The sequence below is a fragment of the Odocoileus virginianus genome, chromosome 20 (assembly GCF_023699985.2).
Source record: "Odocoileus virginianus isolate 20LAN1187 ecotype Illinois chromosome 20, Ovbor_1.2, whole genome shotgun sequence".
NCBI classification, from domain to species: Eukaryota; Metazoa; Chordata; class Mammalia; order Artiodactyla; family Cervidae; genus Odocoileus; species Odocoileus virginianus.
The window spans coordinates 23,004,706-23,022,660 of NC_069693.1; the positions used below are offsets into that span (position 1 = coordinate 23,004,706).

The following is a 17,955-nucleotide window of genomic DNA, read 5'->3' on the forward strand; positions in this document are numbered from 1 at the left end:
GACGACTTACTATCCATTTTTTTAAAACTCCATTCCACTCTCTCTAAGGCTATAAGAGCATGTGGAATAACAGTAACAACTGCTGACATCTGTGTGACAATTTGTGCCCAACTGAATGAATGAATAGGGATGATTTGCACGTGAAGCCCAGTACATGAACTTTCTCATCTAATATCACCAACCTCCCTTTGAGGTGGGTACCAGATACTGAAGCTGAACCTCAGAGGGCACTCTGCTTGGAGTCCAGAGATAACCAGTCTGGAATCCATTCTTAAGCCAGTGCTCTTGACCACTTTTCCTGGCCATGTCTGAAACTAACTTGAGCCAAAGAACAGTCTGATTTAGTACCTGCTCATTTTCATTCTGACTTGGGATTTCTATAGGGCTTGTGGTAGTGGTTTAGTCACTAAGTCATGTCCAACTCTTGCGACCCCGTGGACTATAACCTGCCAGGCTACTCTGTCCATGGGATTCTCCAGGCAAGAACACTGGAGTGGGTTGCCATTTCCTTCTCCAGGGGATCTTCCCCACCCAGGAATCGAACTTGGGTCTCCTGCACTGCAGGCAGATTCTTTACTGACTGAACTACAAGGGAAGATCTATAGAGTTAGCCTCTTCCAAATCCCCTTTCAACCAGTGTGTGCTTGTTAGGTTAAACTAAACAAGTCCACAAGGAGGGCTCCAACCAGCTGTGTTTCATCCCCCCTGCCTTCTGACAACAACAGTTCACCTTTGGAGCCTTAGCCGAAACGTGGTCTTTTCCTTTGTTTCTTAAATGTTCCCATTTTCTTCTACTTCCCTCTCAGTTTCCTGTTAACCAGCTGAGTGACAGAAACTCAATGCTGACCACTTCATTAGCCGATGACCTTGTCCCTCTGGCCTCCTGCCCTGCCGGCTCTCCTGGGCAGGTTACCTTACGTCATAAGCCCTTGTTAAGGGTCAGGACCTTGGAGCCATCAGCACTGGGCATGTTGTTTTAATATATATCTAGAGAAATCAGGCCTGTCGGATCACATTAGGCCCTATTTGGGAACCGAATGCCAATCCCCATGGTGGAGATGAACTGTTACCTTTGACATACAATCATGGCTAGTTCCCAGTGAGTAAGAGGGGGGTTATATTCCATCAGGAAGGCCCTTCTAATCTGTCTCTGCCCTCATTGGCCAGGAGGTCCCTCTTCCTATACAGAAAAAATCCTCATAAACAGCAGCGTTTATTGAAAAGGACCTAGGCTAAGAGATGCAGCATGTGTCTAAAACCAGATGTGTTAATGAGCATGAGGGTGGGCGTGGTTATGTGATAAGTCAATACCGTGGGAGCCCGACGGTAAATGGGCGCGTTGTTGGCATGGCATGGTGCTAAAATTGCAAAATCGACAACCTCCATCTGTTGGGTGATTACCCTGTGGCAGACGTCAGACTAAGCATTACATACATTAGGCCATTTGGGCCGCATAATAACCTGGAGGTCAATGCTACCATTAAGCCCATTTTATGAATGGAGAAACTGAGGCTTAGAAAAGCCCAGTGCTTTGCCCAAATTCACAGAGCAATTCAGTGATAGAGGAGTGCAGATTCCAAAGCTGCTTCCAACCACCAGGCCACCACGATCCTGCTGTGATACTCCGTGGTCTCTTCTTCAGGGTGGGATTTTAGGTGGTGTTCCAGAGAACTATAATGCAGTTAGGGAGAAGCCCCAAATATCTCACTTGACCCAACAGAAGATTTGTTTTAAAACGGAGTCTGAGACTAAGCCAAGCCTCTCTCTCTCTCTCTCTCTCTCTCTTTCTTTCTTCCCCAGGATTGGCTTTAAACTCATTGCTACCTCCCGTGGGAGTCTGGCTGGACAGATCCCTTGACAGGGGCTAGAAATAGCTCTCAAAGCCTATTTTTAAGGGAAATGTGATGTCAGAAAATGAGGCAGCGATGGACACCACGAAAAAGAACACACCAGAATGGAGTCAAGGAGTGCTTAGCCAGGAAATGCTCAGAGAGACCAGGAGGAGGAAGGCTGACAAAGAGAGAAAAATTGGCAGAGACACACGGGGGAGATGGAACTGCCTTCCTACCTGGGCAGCATATTTCTGTCACATTCCTGTGTCCCGCCCATAGTAAGCTCAGCCCCATTTTTCTATCTAGACAAACAGGGCCTGACAAAACACACGCAGAATTGCCCGCTTGCCTCTTTCCCGGAACCTCAGGGCACAATGCAGAGGTGTCTAGTAACACTTTTATTTCCTTTGAACTGTTTGGCTTTGTTTGGTGTCCTTGTCTGGCGGGTTAGCCTTTTGACTGCGTTAACTCACCTGGTATAACATTCTCTTTCATTGAGAAACAAGAAGGCTGGAACTCACCTCTCTGATTCCGGCAAGGCTGGACACCATCCAATCACGCTCGGCTAGACTTCTGGAGGCTGTAAATTATATCTTCGGAGCTGAGGGAGAGAAGAAAGAACGAAAACACAGTTGGGGAGACACTCGGTGGACCTTCATAGGCCAAGTGGGAAACGAGAGAGAGGATGAGCCCATCCTTTCCCACTTATTTTTCTTGGATATGATTTGCATTTAAGGGGAGGGTTTATCAACGTCGTTCCCACCTGGGCCACCAGCAAACGACCCAGCTACCTGTGCTCATTCCACGCTGACCAAGCTGGAGAAAATCACCTTCTTTCACTGGAAAAGGAGACTTTATAAAGGCAACTCAGGGCTGCTAGCCTCAAGAGAACATCTGATATTAATTAGAAATTATACAACAGTCTAAAAGTTGAACCAAAGAAATTTTGGTAGAAGGGTCAGGACAAGAATGAGGAAAATCGAAAGTGAAATCCCGCGCTGATTGAAAGCGACTGCGGCGCCTGCATCTCTCCCCAGCCACTGCATAACTGCCTGCCTATCCCGGGAAGGCCTTCTGAGGGTGTTAAACTACAGGACGCTCGCCTCGCTTTCCACTCCCCTTTCCCTGGGTAGCTGTGGTGAGCTGGCTGCCGAGATGCCGCCCTGAACCTATCCATCAAGTCGAGGGAAGAGAGAGTTAGAAAGGCAAACATTATCTGGGATCAATATCTTTACAAATCCAAAGGAAACCCCAGCTCCCGAAGGGTTAAGCCAGGGAAGGAAAAGCCATCAGGCTGTTTAGTGAGCTAATGTTTTTATTGATGGGGGGCGGGGAGGCCTTTAAGTCCCTAACAGGAAAAGTGGGGAAAGTGGCAGATTGTTTGGCTGGGCAGAAAGGAGAAGGGAAGAACATTCTATATGCATATTTTATATATACATGGCATACATATTTGCCATGCTCTCATTCCCCCCGCTTTCAAACCTCTGAAATCCATGTAATGCGTAAGACTCTCTGTAACCTTGAGTACTATTCAGTACAAGGTGTTTTTCCTTGCTCTTATCCCCCTCCCCAAGTGGAATCCACATCTCCTCCTAACAATTCTGCTATAATGCACATCTCAGACTAATGCCTGCGTTGAAGAGCACGTCTTCATTTAACAACTGTGTTATAAAGCACATCTCAGGCTAACATTCCTAGGATAATCCATATTTCAACCTAACTACTCCGGCATAACACTTCAATCTAATTCCCCCACTGTAAAGTACATCGCAATCTAACACCCTCATATAATGTACATCTCAGTCCATTATTTTGTATTCTGTAAGCCATATTTTGATATGTCTTTTCCATTAAGGAGTGGGACTGTCTGGAGACAACAGCTAGCCCTACGCTGAAAGCTCCCATGGTTCTCACAGCGTCCTTTGGTGACAGACTGCTGATGGATATGTTTCTGAACTTTCACCTTTGCCATCTCGGGTTCAACTCTGGCTCGTTTCTGTACTGCAAGCCTTCAGCCTCCTGTGGGGAGCAGGGCTGAGCAAGGAGCCCTGCTTGGTCCTGATGGGCCTCCTCTCATACTAACCAGCAGGGCGGGCCACCCCAAATGATCAGAGTCTACCTCAGGAGAGGGCCGTCTGAGGCCAGTGTCAGGGTCAGGGGTCAGGGTGTAGCTGCTGGCTAATAGAGTGTAAGCTAACACTGTTGTCAAACTGCTGGGCTGAAGGACAATGCCTGCCTCCTGCTGATGACCTTACCCTGGGGGAGGGGGTGCTATTGGCTTTATTGGAAATCTGCCAGTCTCAGAGGTGATGGAAGCAGCTGATCACAGCTAAAGACTGTTTGATTGTTGAAGGACAGCCCGTTCTGTGGTTGGTCCCCAACTGAAACACTTACAGAGCTGCTTATTGATGGCTGACTTTTCTACATGTGATGGACTTCTCTTCTGTTTCACAAGAAGTTATGTCACCATTCAGTTGTGAAGGTGGGCTGCGGTGGCTCAGAGACATGGGATTTTTCGGAATCAAGAGCCATGAAAGGTGATGCTCTCACTGACTTGTGGGAAAGCACCAACCACCTACTGCTGGTTGAATGGGGCTGACTGGCTCTTGAGAGGAAACCAATCCAGAATGAATTGACAATAGATGTAAGAGGTCCTTCTCTTCCAAGGCATTTTGGTGAATGTGAAAGAAGACAACAAATACATGTTCTAAAGAGATTTAGTGTTGTAAGCATCAACATTTCAGCCTCGAATTTTCAACCTATCCTATCTATGCAGGAAGGAGACATTAGATTTATCTAGTGGTGCCATATAACTAAGTTAGTGGTACCATTAAACATTTGACGAAAGGGAGTTACTGAGACTTAGAGCTCCAAAATTTCCCAGAATAGTATGAGTTCAAGAGACAAGTACAGGAGGCAGAGAACAAAGTTTAGAGATAAAAAATGATCTTTATAAAATACATATGGATCATGGAGGATTACCAGGTAATACAACCCTCATTGCAGCCTGCTAAGATAGACAATAAAAAACTAGAAAGCATAAATAGGAGAACAGCTTATTGAAGTTGCAAGGTTACTTTCCACTTGTGTGATGCCTTGAGGAAACTCATACAGATATGGTAACATTCTTCTTTAAGTCTCTAATTTAATAGAGATGGTGACACATTTTGTGGGGAGAAAAGTAAGCTTATAAAGCGAACTTGAAGGGTTTTTCCTAGAAAAGAATCAACCGAGGGTGACATTGATAACCTCCCAGTCTATTACATGACAGGACAAGCCATGTGGCTTTCAGCCAGGTCATCATGGTAGAATTGCACACAGTGAGGCTCTGGCCTGACTCTCATTACTATTTTCACCTCTGCAAGTCTCAGTTTTCTTTTTTGTTGAGGGGAATCCTACTCTTGACCCTTCACAGTTATGAGGAGGATTAATTCAGCTGTTGCTGAACCATTAGCAGGGTACCTGACACAAAGTTTGCATTCAGTACGTTTTAGATTCCTTTCTGTTAAACTGTGGCCTGGGCTTTCTGGTAGAAGGCATTAATAAATATGGGGGTCTAGAACTACATACCTTCTCTTTGTGAGTAATCAAGACAACCAGTATTTGGAAAGTTTAGGTCCGCCTGACCACAGGAGGATGACCTAGACCAGAAGTTAGCAAACTATGGCCCACTCCCTACTTTTATAAATAAAGCTTTATTGGAACACGGCCATGCTCATTCATTTACATATTGTCCATGGCTGTTTCTGCACAGTAGTAGAACTGAGTTGTTGTAATAGAGATGGTGTGGCCTGCAAAGCCTAAAGTATTTGCCATTTGACCCGTTACAGAAAGCATTGACCAGCCCCAAACCTGTGACGAAGGAACACTCTTTCTCTCTTTTGTTTGAAAACAAAATGCCGTGTGGAAATCCAACATGCAAAGCAGGTTCAAGCAGCAAATTTGGACTTGCTTCTTGAAATTTATTTTTCTTCAGAGAGCTAAACTCAACCCTGTTTAACAAACACAATACTGTTGGTGGAACTTCTGAAGCAATTTTCATGGTTCCATGAACTACTTTGAAGACTACAGACTGGAAAAATCCCTGGATAGCTTTTGGAAGTTCCTGGAAATTCAGTGATCTCCTGAGAGATTAGAGAATGGCATAGTAAAAAAAATTAACTAACCATGTGATGTTGGGCAAGTCAGTTAACTTCTCTGCGCCTCTACTTTCTCATTTTAAAAATGAGGATATTGGCCTCACAATTTGTTGTCAGGATTAAATGATGTAATATAAAAGTCAAGTCACTCAGTTGTGTTCAACTCTTTGTGACCTCATGGACCGTAGCCTTCTAGGCTCCTCTGTCCATGGGATTTTCCAGGCAAGAATACTGGAGTGGGTTGCCATTTCCTTCTCTAGATGTAATATAAAGCACTTGAAATAGGGCCTGGCTTGTAGCTATGTTGATTATTACATATTAATGTTACATATTATTGCAACTGTTGGGGGCCTTCATGTGCACCATAGAGTCCATCTATGTATTGCTCTAAATATCCCTAGCAACATATCCTGTTAATTAGTTAATTCAGTTGGTCACTCACTCAACACACATTTTGTGTGCTGAAGACAGTAAATGCCAGCTGCACACCTAGTCTCCTCTTGCCCTGTCGCTTTTGGCAGCTCGCATGGTGTTTATTGCTCCACATTTTAAACGGAGTTTCAAAGTGACACCACTGCTCAAAACAACTTCCTACTCCTCCATCTCTGAAGGCTCCACAATTAATTTTTCAACTATCAGTTTGGTTTCAATACCTACAAAGTAATTAGAACTTAAAGACTCTTTATGGGGATTTTATCCTGTCAGCGAATGTGAAGGAAACAATAATTATTATTTAATATTTACCAAGCATTTTCATTGTGATGTGTAGATTCACGGAGGTAACTTGCCCTCTTGTTGGAGATGACAGCACACTAGTCACGTGTGTCTTAGGAAGGTAGTCGGACAGTTCTGGAGACCCAAAACGGGAGGCCTGAGTTCGCAAACCCTGCCCTTTGTCATGCTACTTTGTGAAATGGCACATCCTGGGTGTTGAGAGCTTCCTAATTTGTTATCGTTAGGTGTATCAAATTTTTTTATTCAAAAGTGATGAATTCCAGAGACGACATCCAATGATTTCAGTACCAAGCAGAGGGAGTTCTTTGGCAGGGTGGGGTAGCAGGTAGGTTTCCTATCACTGTCAAGGGAATAATGGAAGGAACACAACTAACAGATATCATAGGATGAAGATTTGAGACTCTGACTTTAGCTTTTATGTCCAGAGACTAGTTAGGGATGCCCAGACCGAGGTGTAGAGCTGCCTGCCAGAGCGGTAGGTAGACAGTATCACCTACTGGCTGCTTAGAGTGTCCTCCATGCAACTGGGGGGTAGCATGGTCTAGAGACCACGTTTACCATGGGAATGACCTTCTGCAAGTTGCCTGATCACTCTGAACCTCAATTTCTCCATTAGCAAATGGAAATAGCAATGACTACTTCACAGAACTGTTTTGTAGACCATATGATATATACAGTAAATGGTAGCTGCTAATATCAATTAATATAATAGAGTCATTAATATTATAATAGAAAATAAAGGAGCATAGATCCTGTTTTGGGAGAGCTTACAGAATAGTGTGGGTATAAACATAAGAACACAACTTGAAAAAAACATTAATATGCTTACATCCAATTAATGTAAATTGAAATATTAATTAAAAGCTAAAGGTATCAGAAAGACTAATGGACATGGTTTGCTCACATGATTTGGTGTAAATAGACTGCAAACTCCTGAATGACAAGGGTTGTGTTTAGTTATCTCTGTCTCCCCCGCATTTTATATCTGCGGGACTGAACTGAACTGGATTTTTTGGGTAAGTTCAGTAGATTCCTACCAAAAATCATCACTGGAATGAATAAAGGGTGCATAGATGGGAGATGTAGGGCAATTCAATTCAGTAAGGTACTAAAATTAACATCACTAAAACAAAAACAGAACTATTTTTTTTAATAAAAAAAAAGGGTAAGCAGAATGGAATATTATTTAGCAATAAAAAGGAATAATGGAGTATCGTCCCTGGTAGTCCAGTGGCTAAGACTCTATGCTCCCAATGCAGGGGGCCCAGGTTTGATATCTGGTCAGCAAACTAGATTCCACATGCCACAACTGAGAGTTCACTGGCCCTAACTACAGATCCTCATGCTGCATGCAACGAAGATTGAGATCCTGTGTGCTGCAACCAAGATCCAGGCACAAATACTTTTTTTTTAAAAATGTTAAAAAAAAATGAGTGAGGGAATGCTACAAAGCCTAGATGAATCTTGAAAACATGCAAACATGCTAAGTGAAAGCCGGTCATACAAGACCACATATTGAATGATTTCATTTTTATGAAAAGTCCACAATATGAAAATTCATAGCGATAGGAACTAGATTAGTGGTCAAGGGCTGAGGGGGTTTGGAGAAAAATGGGAGTGCTAATGACTGCTGGTGGCTGTGGGGGCTCTCCTTGGGGCGATGAAGGTGTTTTAAAATTGAATGTGATTACTGTGAATACACTCTGACCCATTAAAGTCTATACTTTGAGTGAATTGCTTCATATGTAAATTACATCTTAATAAAGCTGTTACGAAATTTAAAAAAGAATGGGCAAGCATATTAAGATATCTTTGGAATACTGGAAATGTAGGTATATCACCTAAGGTTATTTAGTTGCATTTTTTTAGGCTCTAAACATTTATAGATAACAAAGTTTACAGATTTTTCAAGAGAGTACATAAATGTGAAATATATATTTGAAATATTTAATATATTTTAAAAATTCTTTAAATGCATGTAAAGTTCAGATACACAGTATATATGCTTCTCTCTATGTGTAATATATAGATATATGATCAGCTTATTAAGGTATAATTTCTATATAAGATATTATAAAATTCAGCCACCTTAAGTATATATATATTTTTACAATAAAAAGAAGTATTTCATAAAAAGAGAAGTATATACATCAATATGGTATGTATATATCCTAATGAGATGGTAAGTCAATTTGATTTTTTACTTTTTGGTATATCTACATTTTCTAAAATTTCTATAACAAATTTATAGTACTTGGGAAAGAGGTAAATGTTATTTGAATAAAGTATACAGCAAAAACTGGTGGAGGACATAGAGTCAGTTAACTGGGGCAGATATCTTAGCAGGGAACAGAGGGTGTGTGAAGGCTGGAAAGCTTTCTGGATGAGAAAGAAACATCACATGCGGCCTTAAGAGGAATGAAGCTGGTGAAGTGTTCAGAGGCACATTGGAAGAAGGTCTTGAAGAATTGGATGAAGGCCCTGACTCTGGTATAATTGGTTCTGAGTGGTTGAGTCCTAGAAGATGACCCCAGCCACCTTCCATCCTGGCCCAAGTGACTGATGGATGCTGAAAGAAGTTCACAAGAGACAGACTTTCTGGGGTTCAGGTACAGGAGTGGGGTGGTTCCTCCTGAGCAAAGGTTTCTAGTATGCCTCATTAGTACTAGTGATTTTGGAAGCCACAGAGGTTAAAGTTCCTCTTTCTGGAATTGTTCCCCACACTATGTCCCCATATAATCAAGAACAGAAATGGAGATAGCAGCAATGTACAGGGTAGGCTGAAAGGGAATGTTAAAAGCCAGGAGATCAGCCAAGAGTCTCAGGGCCCAGCAGGAATGACAATTGGCTTTCAATATGTGTCCTAAATTGGATCCACTAAAGGTGGCTTTGTGTTGTGAAAGATACAGAGGCTCTCCCCTGGCTCAGTGGAAAAGGGTGCTGTGATTGATTAGTGATGTCTGCTGTGGGTATAGGAATGGAAAGTGATGGTAACCATGCCATGCTATTTTCCATCCCTGGAAGAGGAGTGCTTCTTGGATTCAGCTGAGATTCATTTTGCAAGAAATCAAAACATGTCTTAAGTGCTGTGGTCTCACAAAGTAGACTTGGAGGTCTAATCTTAATTCCTTTAAATTCCCATGAATATATTCTAATCCTCATGTGCGCCTGAGTCAAATCCAGGAAGAACTCCCTTGATAACACTGGTCTTGCTAGGGCTGGGGGCGGGGGGTGGTGGTGGCTACCCAAAGTGATGTGAACTTTCTATATCTACTGTTATACCAGTTAACAGGCTGAAGAATGCAAACACAGGAAGGATGGGTAGGAAGGGGCTGGAGTTAATTAGTGAGCAGCCTTTCTGTGAGTGATGGATACAGGTTGCTGCCTCTGAGAAGACAACCCTCTCTTACGCCAAGTGGAGATATTTTTAGTACATCCTGGGCACCAAATAACTGTTCATATTTTGTGAGTGATGATGAATTCATTCAAACAGCAAGTCAAGACCCTGGATATCACTCAACTGCAGTCAGTCATAACAGCTGATGAATATAAAATATAACACACACCCTGTTGGTCTTGCTTCTCCTTTTCTTCAATATGCATATTCAAGAATCTCATTCCATTCCCGGCTGTCAGAGATGGTGACAGTTGTGGGAGTTTTCGAGCTTTATCAAGGGAGATTATTTTTTTAACCCAAATTATTTTCCATTGTAAATGTTTAAATCCATATTAAGTCCAGATTAAAGCAGGAAGCAGCTTCAAAGGATACCGACTGGGGGGAAAATAATAATAAATGAAACTGTGAAGGAGGGGACCCATCTCAAGGAATATTTTCAGTCTAGAAAAGAAAGTTGTTTGGATTTAAAACATAGCTAAAGAAAAATATGTTTCCTAAGGATCGCTGGTCTTTTTTAATAAACACCCAAACTTTGTATACAAACCAAGGCCTGGAGTACTTTTTTCATGATTAGAATTAATAATGCAGATAAACCCTAAATAAATCAGGATTAGTGTTAACCGCATCTTGAGGTTTAGGATGCTATAGGAAAATGAAAAGAGAGGGGGGAAAAATTGGTTGCATTAAAAAAACAAAACAAAACCCATCTGAGCTACTGGGTGCGGTGAAGGGGGCTGAGAGAGGGGAACAAGGAAACACAGAGAAGGGAGAACCAGCTGAGCTGAGTAATCAAAGACCCTTTAATCGCCGCTGCTCTGGAGATGTGTTCAAAGGCTCTTTCCTGACCGCAGGCTGTGCAAGGTCACAAGCGAAATGCAGTTGCCTGCAAGGGGGAGGGGTGTCTGGGGTTTTTGGATGGCGTTGCTATCGGGCTTTGTGAGGAGGATGTCAGCTGGATTGTCAGATTTTAGCATCTCCTCAAGAAGTAGGTTTGGGTTTCTGGGGGTTAGGGAGCATTCGTTCCCATTCTCCTGTGCCCCACTTACCGAACCATCAAAAAAAAAAAAGAACAAATGAAGTCTGGATTCCAACCTGGGAAAACAATCAGCATCAGCATTTCTCCCAGAGCTCTGAACTTGGGCATAGGAATCATTTTTAGACAAGTCACTGCACCGTGGGATGAATGTTAATGAAACCACTTAGATTCTTTGATAGTTCTGTCTTTTGTGGGGGGGGTCACTGAAAATGAGCCCCACTCACTGATTCCATACCCTTCTACTTCCTTTCCCATAAGTGAGCCCCCCTTACAGGAGCCCTAAAGGCTGCAGATGTAGAAGACTGAGTCCTTTCCTTCTGGCCATTCTTATAGGTTTCATTCCTAGTAAATTACCTCCCAATTTTTAGTAAAGAAAGAGGTATACTTAATGCTAAATCACATGATTGCAGAGATTTCAGACCTCAATGTGCAGTTATAGTTGAAGAGGTCATTGTAAGAGCATGAGTCTGCTCCCCACCTTTCTGGGCCAAGTTAACTCAAAAATGGTCCAACTTTCTCACTTCCTTTTGGTGCCGCTGGCCGCACTGCGGAAACTTGGATTTGGCATCCACGTGACACGGCTCCCTGCTGTGCCGGCTTTGCTGGTCTCTCTTCGGTAAATGTGCAGACCTCATTTTTGTCCTAATCTTCAAGCAACCAGGCTTGTCTGAGGTTTTTCAGAATTTGGGGAGTTTTAAGAGATCACATCTCCCATCTGTTTCCTGTTCCGTTTTTCAGCACTTCCTCTTCTCTCTCCTGCACCACTGACCAGGCACACACAGCGACTGGACAGTCTCTCCCTGTCTGTGAGATAACAAGAAGAATCTGCACGGATGATTTTATTCTCCTCCAAGGACTGCCATTAGATCTCCCCCAACACACACTAAAATGGAAAGAAATGAATGACATGGGGGTGGGTGGCTCCTTTCGAAGTCCTGGATGTAATTCTTATGTAATTTCTGGGGCCATTTGTGGTGACTCTGCCGTAGGTTGAGTACAGAAAAAGCAAATACATTTTTTCGGGCCTCTTGATAGTTACCATAGTAATTTGAGATTTTTGGTCAACAGAAATATGTTCTGGGGAAAAGCTGTAGGTCAGATACAAAATGTTCAACCTTCAAAAAACCTTGTAAGACTAAAGAGAGGTGAAGAATGGGGGAGATACGTGTAGTGAAGGCCATTAAAGAAAACAAAACTAAAAGGTAAGCTTGTGGAAGTGAAGAAGGATGAATAGAATTCTAGTATAAAGATTTTTTTTCCAAGTGGCACATATACCCTTGAAAACAGTTCCATGTGCTCCAAAGCCAAAACAGCACACACTTAAGGGTAAATAATCCATGGGGCTCTAGGCTTTAATGATCAGTACAAAAAATGTTATTCTTACATGAAAATGGGAGCATCTCCTAAACACAAAATTCTGGTTCCCAAAGAGGAAACTGAGTGGAAACAAGGTTCCCATCCCAATCTCTAGACCTTCCATATACGCAGAACTGCCGGTGGTGACAAGATGCAGCCCATTTCAAACAGATGCCAGTGATATAATAACATACACACATATTTCAGATACATGTTGTTACACCATCATACAGAGTACACACATACACACGTGTGTGTGCGTGCTAAGTCACTTCAGTCATGTCCGACTCTTGGTGACCCTATAGATTGTAGCCTGCCAGGCTCCTCTGTCCATGGGATTCTCCAGGCAAGAATACTGAAGTGGGTTGCCAGGCCCTCCTCCAGGGGAGCTTCCTGACCCAGGGATCATATCCACATCTCTGGTGTTTCCTGCACCGGCAGGTGGGTTCTTTACTACTGAGCCACCTGGGAAACCCCCCACACATGTTCAAACATTTCTTTTTAATTTTCTTTTCTGGTAACGCAAAAGTTAGGTTCATTTTAAGAACTGCTTAACAGGTAGGTGAGTAGGTCCCATTTAAAGAAGTGATTTGGCTGTACCAATTAACATTGCATAAATTGGTAAAGTCACCATTGAGAATAGTATAGGAGTGCCTTAAAAAAGCTAAAAATCGAGTTACTATAGGATCCAGCAATCTCACTACTGAGCATATATCTAGAAAAGACAAAAATTTGAATTCAAAAAGATACATGCACCCCAGTGTTCTTAGCAGCACTATTTACAATAGCCAAGACATAGAAATAACCTAAATGTCCCCCAACAAGTGAATGGATAAAGAAAATGTGGAACATATATACAAGAGACTATTACTCAGCCATAAAAAGGAACAATATAATGCCATTTACAGCAATATGGATGGACCCAGAGATTATCACACTAAGCCAAACAGAGAAAGATAAATATCATGATATCACTTACATGTGGAATCTAAAAAGAAAAAATGATAGAAATGAACTTATTTACAAAACATAAACAGACTCACAGACATGGAAAACAAACATGGTTATCCAATGGGAAAGAACTGGGAGAGAGAAACTAGGAGTTTGGGATTATCACATGCAAACCACTGTATCTAAAACAGATAAACAACAAGGACCTACTGAGAACACAGGGCACTATATTCAATATCTTGTAATGACCTATAATGGAAGGGGATATATATGTTTATATATGGATATCTAAATCATCTTTTTGTATATCTGAAACTAACACAGTGTTGTAAATCAACTACACTTCAATAAAAATAATAGGAAAAAAATTAGTGATTTGGGGTACTAAAAGAAGACTGTTTTTTGTTTTTCAAAGATGATCGTTAGAAACAATGGACTACATTGCAAAGCATACTGAAAAGATTTTCAGAGAACTGCTACCATTCAATAATGAATCCATCATTATTTCAAGCCAATATCTCCCCAATAGGTAGGACTCTCTTGAAGGAAGACTTTGCTGGTGGCTCTGCCTTCCCAGCAGCCCTGTCCTAAAGCATAGCTAGATGTAGCTGACTCTGAAGCCTAACTTTTCCCAGGAAGGAGAACAAGTTACAAAAGAGACCCTTTAGAAGCCCCTTAAAGTGCTGCACCCCCATTCTCTTTCCTTGCCCAACAGAAGGTGCAGAAGTTTGGGTTAATGGCAGCAGTTAAGTCCTGGATTTCCCATGCCAATTCTTATTTAAAATATCCTCTGCCATCAAAGCTTGCATCACTTGAGCTCTCAGATACAGATTTTTGTTCTGCGAAAGATGACCTCTATGGCCAAATTAGATATCAGGGCTCATCACAGGTTAACTTCATTCTTGCTTGATGATAAATATGGAGAAATTGACTTACGTGATTTAGGGAAGTTCAGTAAAGAAATGGCCAGTTGATAATAGAAATTATATCAGAAAGAGATAACAATTATACCACTTTCCTGCTCTCCCTTCAAAAAGGAGTCAACTTACCATTTTTTTCAGCAGTAGTAGTTCATTATTTCCAATTTTACATAATTGAAAATGAGAAAGTTCTTAAAGTTTGAGCAGTGGTAATTAAATTTGAATTGGATGGGATATTTATAATTTTAAATGCTTGAATTCTGAGAGGAAAAAACTGTGTAATGTTGTTGGCCAAATGACCCTAGTCATTAAGATTCCTATGGCATTATTTAGTGAGTTGGCTTTACATAACGCCATGAGGTCGGATAAAGAAGAAGCCACTGGCCTCACGAGGAGGAGAAGTGTTTTAGAGAAGAGAGAAGCAGCCCCTAAATCTCTGCTAATACTTTTCTTTAGCATTTCTGAACTCCTTGAGATCAAGGGACTAAGAGATCAGTTGAGGAAAATGAACAGAAATAACTGTTTTTGTGAGGCCAATGGAAACCATGTTCAGATCCAGGAAAAGAAAAATGAGACAGGAAAGGGAGGGTCACATTTTTTGAAGGAAATCATGCAGTATTTTAGTAATCTTTGTTGATGAAAAAAAAATAGCACATTAATTATGTCCTGAGAACAGGGCATGGCTGGTCAGCATCTTCGGCCTTTCCAAAGCTGGGCCTGCAGTCTGAGCACTTACCACTGAGATAGGAACTCAGGCGTCTGCTCTCCGGCAGTATCCTAGACATATAGTGCTGAGCACCTCCGCAGAAGCAGAAATCTGACCCACGAAGCACGCAGAAGTTCAGCAGAGAGGAGGCTAGTTTATAAGACAAGTGATGACAACCAAATAGTTTAGGGTCTTTATATGACCGGTAGCGTTCTGCCAATGCACAGCAGTGAAATGGGATATGCCAACAAAGGTAGCTTTCTCTTTCCTTCCTCCTTTCTTATTTCCTCCCTTCTTCCCTCCTTTTTTCTTCCTTTTCTTCTCTCTCTCTCAAGAGTTTTTCATCAGTAATCTCTATTTATGAATTTCTTTCTCAGTGCTTCAAACATTCACTTTCAGACAAGTAGAGGATAAGCCCCGCATTGACCTTTATCCTTCCGATCCTTTCAGCAGAATTAAGTAGAAAATTATACCAAGCGGGGGCATCTTTTTGCTCCACATGAAAACATACTACAGCCGTCTGCTCTGAGACAAATCTCCTCACTATCTGTTCCAGATCCTTAACATTTTCTTCTTTATAGTCACTGTTACCTTTTAAGGTTAGGCTGAGGGATCTGTCTCCTTCTTGGAGGAAATGGCAACCCACTCCAGTATTCTTGCCTGGAAAATCCCATGGATGGAGAAGCCTGGTAGACTACGGTCTGTGGGGTTGCAAAGAGTCAGATGTGACTGAGCGACTTCACTTTTTTATTTTTGTACTTCTTTACCAGCTGGGTTCACAGAGTAGTTCAGCTCTTCTGAGTCCTTCCTGCCCTTTGGGTCTCAGTCACTCATTGGTTATTGATGATCCAGGGTATACAGGGAGTTATCATGCTGTGTCTTCCAAGTTTTCCAAACTTGATTATGAGCTCCTTGCGGGAGATACTATATGTCTACATGTCTCTGAAGTGCCTAGACAGTGCCACTTTGAAAGCTGGAGCTCAATAGACAGTCGGCAATGCATTGGTTTCTTACCTTTGAGAGCAGTGTTTCTCAAAGTGTGGCTCCTATATTCTCACACCGAGTGACTTTGGGTGCTTGTTAAACACTCTGTCTCCTGGGCCCCTTCTCAGACCTATTGAATTTACCTCTTTGGACTGAGGCCCAGGAATCTGCATGGTGAACAAGCCTCCCCAGGGGATTTTTATGTTTATAAAAATTTGAGGCTCCTTTTACTGCAAGTTCTCTAGGGAGAAAATGCAATCTATATATATATACATTGCCTGGTGGCTGTACATATGTGCATATTTTCTTTATGTAAAACTTAGGGATCCTGAACTTATGGAAATTTCTAGAATCCGGAACTGATATTTTCAGCTGGGGATGGGGGTGGTGTGCCCTGGAGAGAAGAGTTTGAAAAGGCATGATGATAAGATGATAATATGATTTATACTGGGGAAAAATCCCCTTGTTCTTATGACATAAACTACAGAAAACTGGAGCATGACCAAATCATCATGGTTGGTATGCTGTGCAAAAAAACCTGCATATATATGAATTCTGAGCTTCACGACTCTAGGACTTTACTTCTCCTATGTCCCTACGTCCTAGGTAATGCGCCAGCACACAGCAGACCCTTAACACACGGCTCTTGACTTTGAGTAATTCTTATAACTAACTAGAGTTTATAAATGAAGGTTATGTATATATGTCCTTGTTAAGTTTACTTAAACACTATGGATATATGAACTTTGACAACTAATCTGAAATTAAAATATATGTGCCCATAACACATTTTTTAAAAATGGCATGCTTAAACTATAAACTTCTAGCTCATATCAAGGGCAAAGAAGGTATATATTACAGATTATTTTTTAATTAGGGCAGATAAGTTAATTCACTTTTTTAAAGGAAATGCCTTTAAAAAATATACAGTTTTATTGAGATATAATTTTTACCATAAAACTGACTCTTTTAAAGTGGTCTTAGTATTTCACAGAGTTGTACAATGACAACAATTGTCTATTTTTAGGACATTTTCATCATCCCCCCAAAAGTTTCATTGCCATTAGCAGGCACCCCTCATCCTCCCCTAACCTGTGCATGGCCCCTCCACCCCCACCCCAGCTTCTGGCAACTCTGCTACTGGCAACAGATCTACTCTCTGTCTCTACATGTTTGATGGTTCTAGACACTTCATCCCATACAATATGTGGCCTTCATGACTCACTTCTTTCATTTAGCGTAGTGTTTTCAATGTTCATTCATGTTGGAACATGTTTCAGTCTTTTGTTGCTTTTTGTGGCTGAATAACAGTCCATTGAGTGGATAGACCGTCTCTATTCAACAGTGGATTGGTATTGGGGTTGTTTCAACTCTTTGGCTACTGTCAACAATGCTGCTATGAACATTTGTATGCAAGCTTCTATGTGGACATGTTTTCACTTCTCTTGGGTATATGCTTTGGAGTGGAATTCCTGGGTCATATGTTTAAAGAACTACCTTTTACTCTGTGACTTTGCTGCTATCATAGATGCTAATAATTACTGGACATTTACTCTGTCCTGAGCGCTATACTAAGTTCTTCATATACCTGGACTCATTTAATCCTCACAAAATTCCCATTTCATAGACGGAAACACTGAAGCCTAAAGAGGTTAAGTGACATACTCAAAGGCTCCTAATTTGAATTAGGTATCACTCCAAGCCCTGATGCTCTAAGCTACTATTGTACTAGCTCCTGGAGTGAGATATTTCTACAAATAAAAATATTTATTTTGAGATGAATCTAAATGGGAGATGATAGTGAAGTTATTCTAAATTTAAGATGAAGAAGAAGAATGGCCTCTAAAGAACGTCTGTGAGTTCAGTTATAATTGTGTCCTTAGAAAGACTCAGACTCCC

The 17,955-nt window shown here is 41.6% G+C and overlaps 1 long non-coding RNA gene across 1 annotated transcript in view; it reads right to left on the reverse strand.

The window, feature by feature from the left end:
• Positions 1 to 2,353: 2,353 nt before the first annotated feature.
• Positions 2,354 to 17,955, reverse strand: part of LOC139029892 (uncharacterized) — a 475,454-nt gene continuing 459,852 nt past the window's right edge. The window contains exon 4 of the long non-coding RNA XR_011482172.1: positions 2,354 to 2,433. This is a non-coding gene — a long non-coding RNA (uncharacterized lncRNA). The remainder of the gene's footprint in view (positions 2,434 to 17,955) is intronic.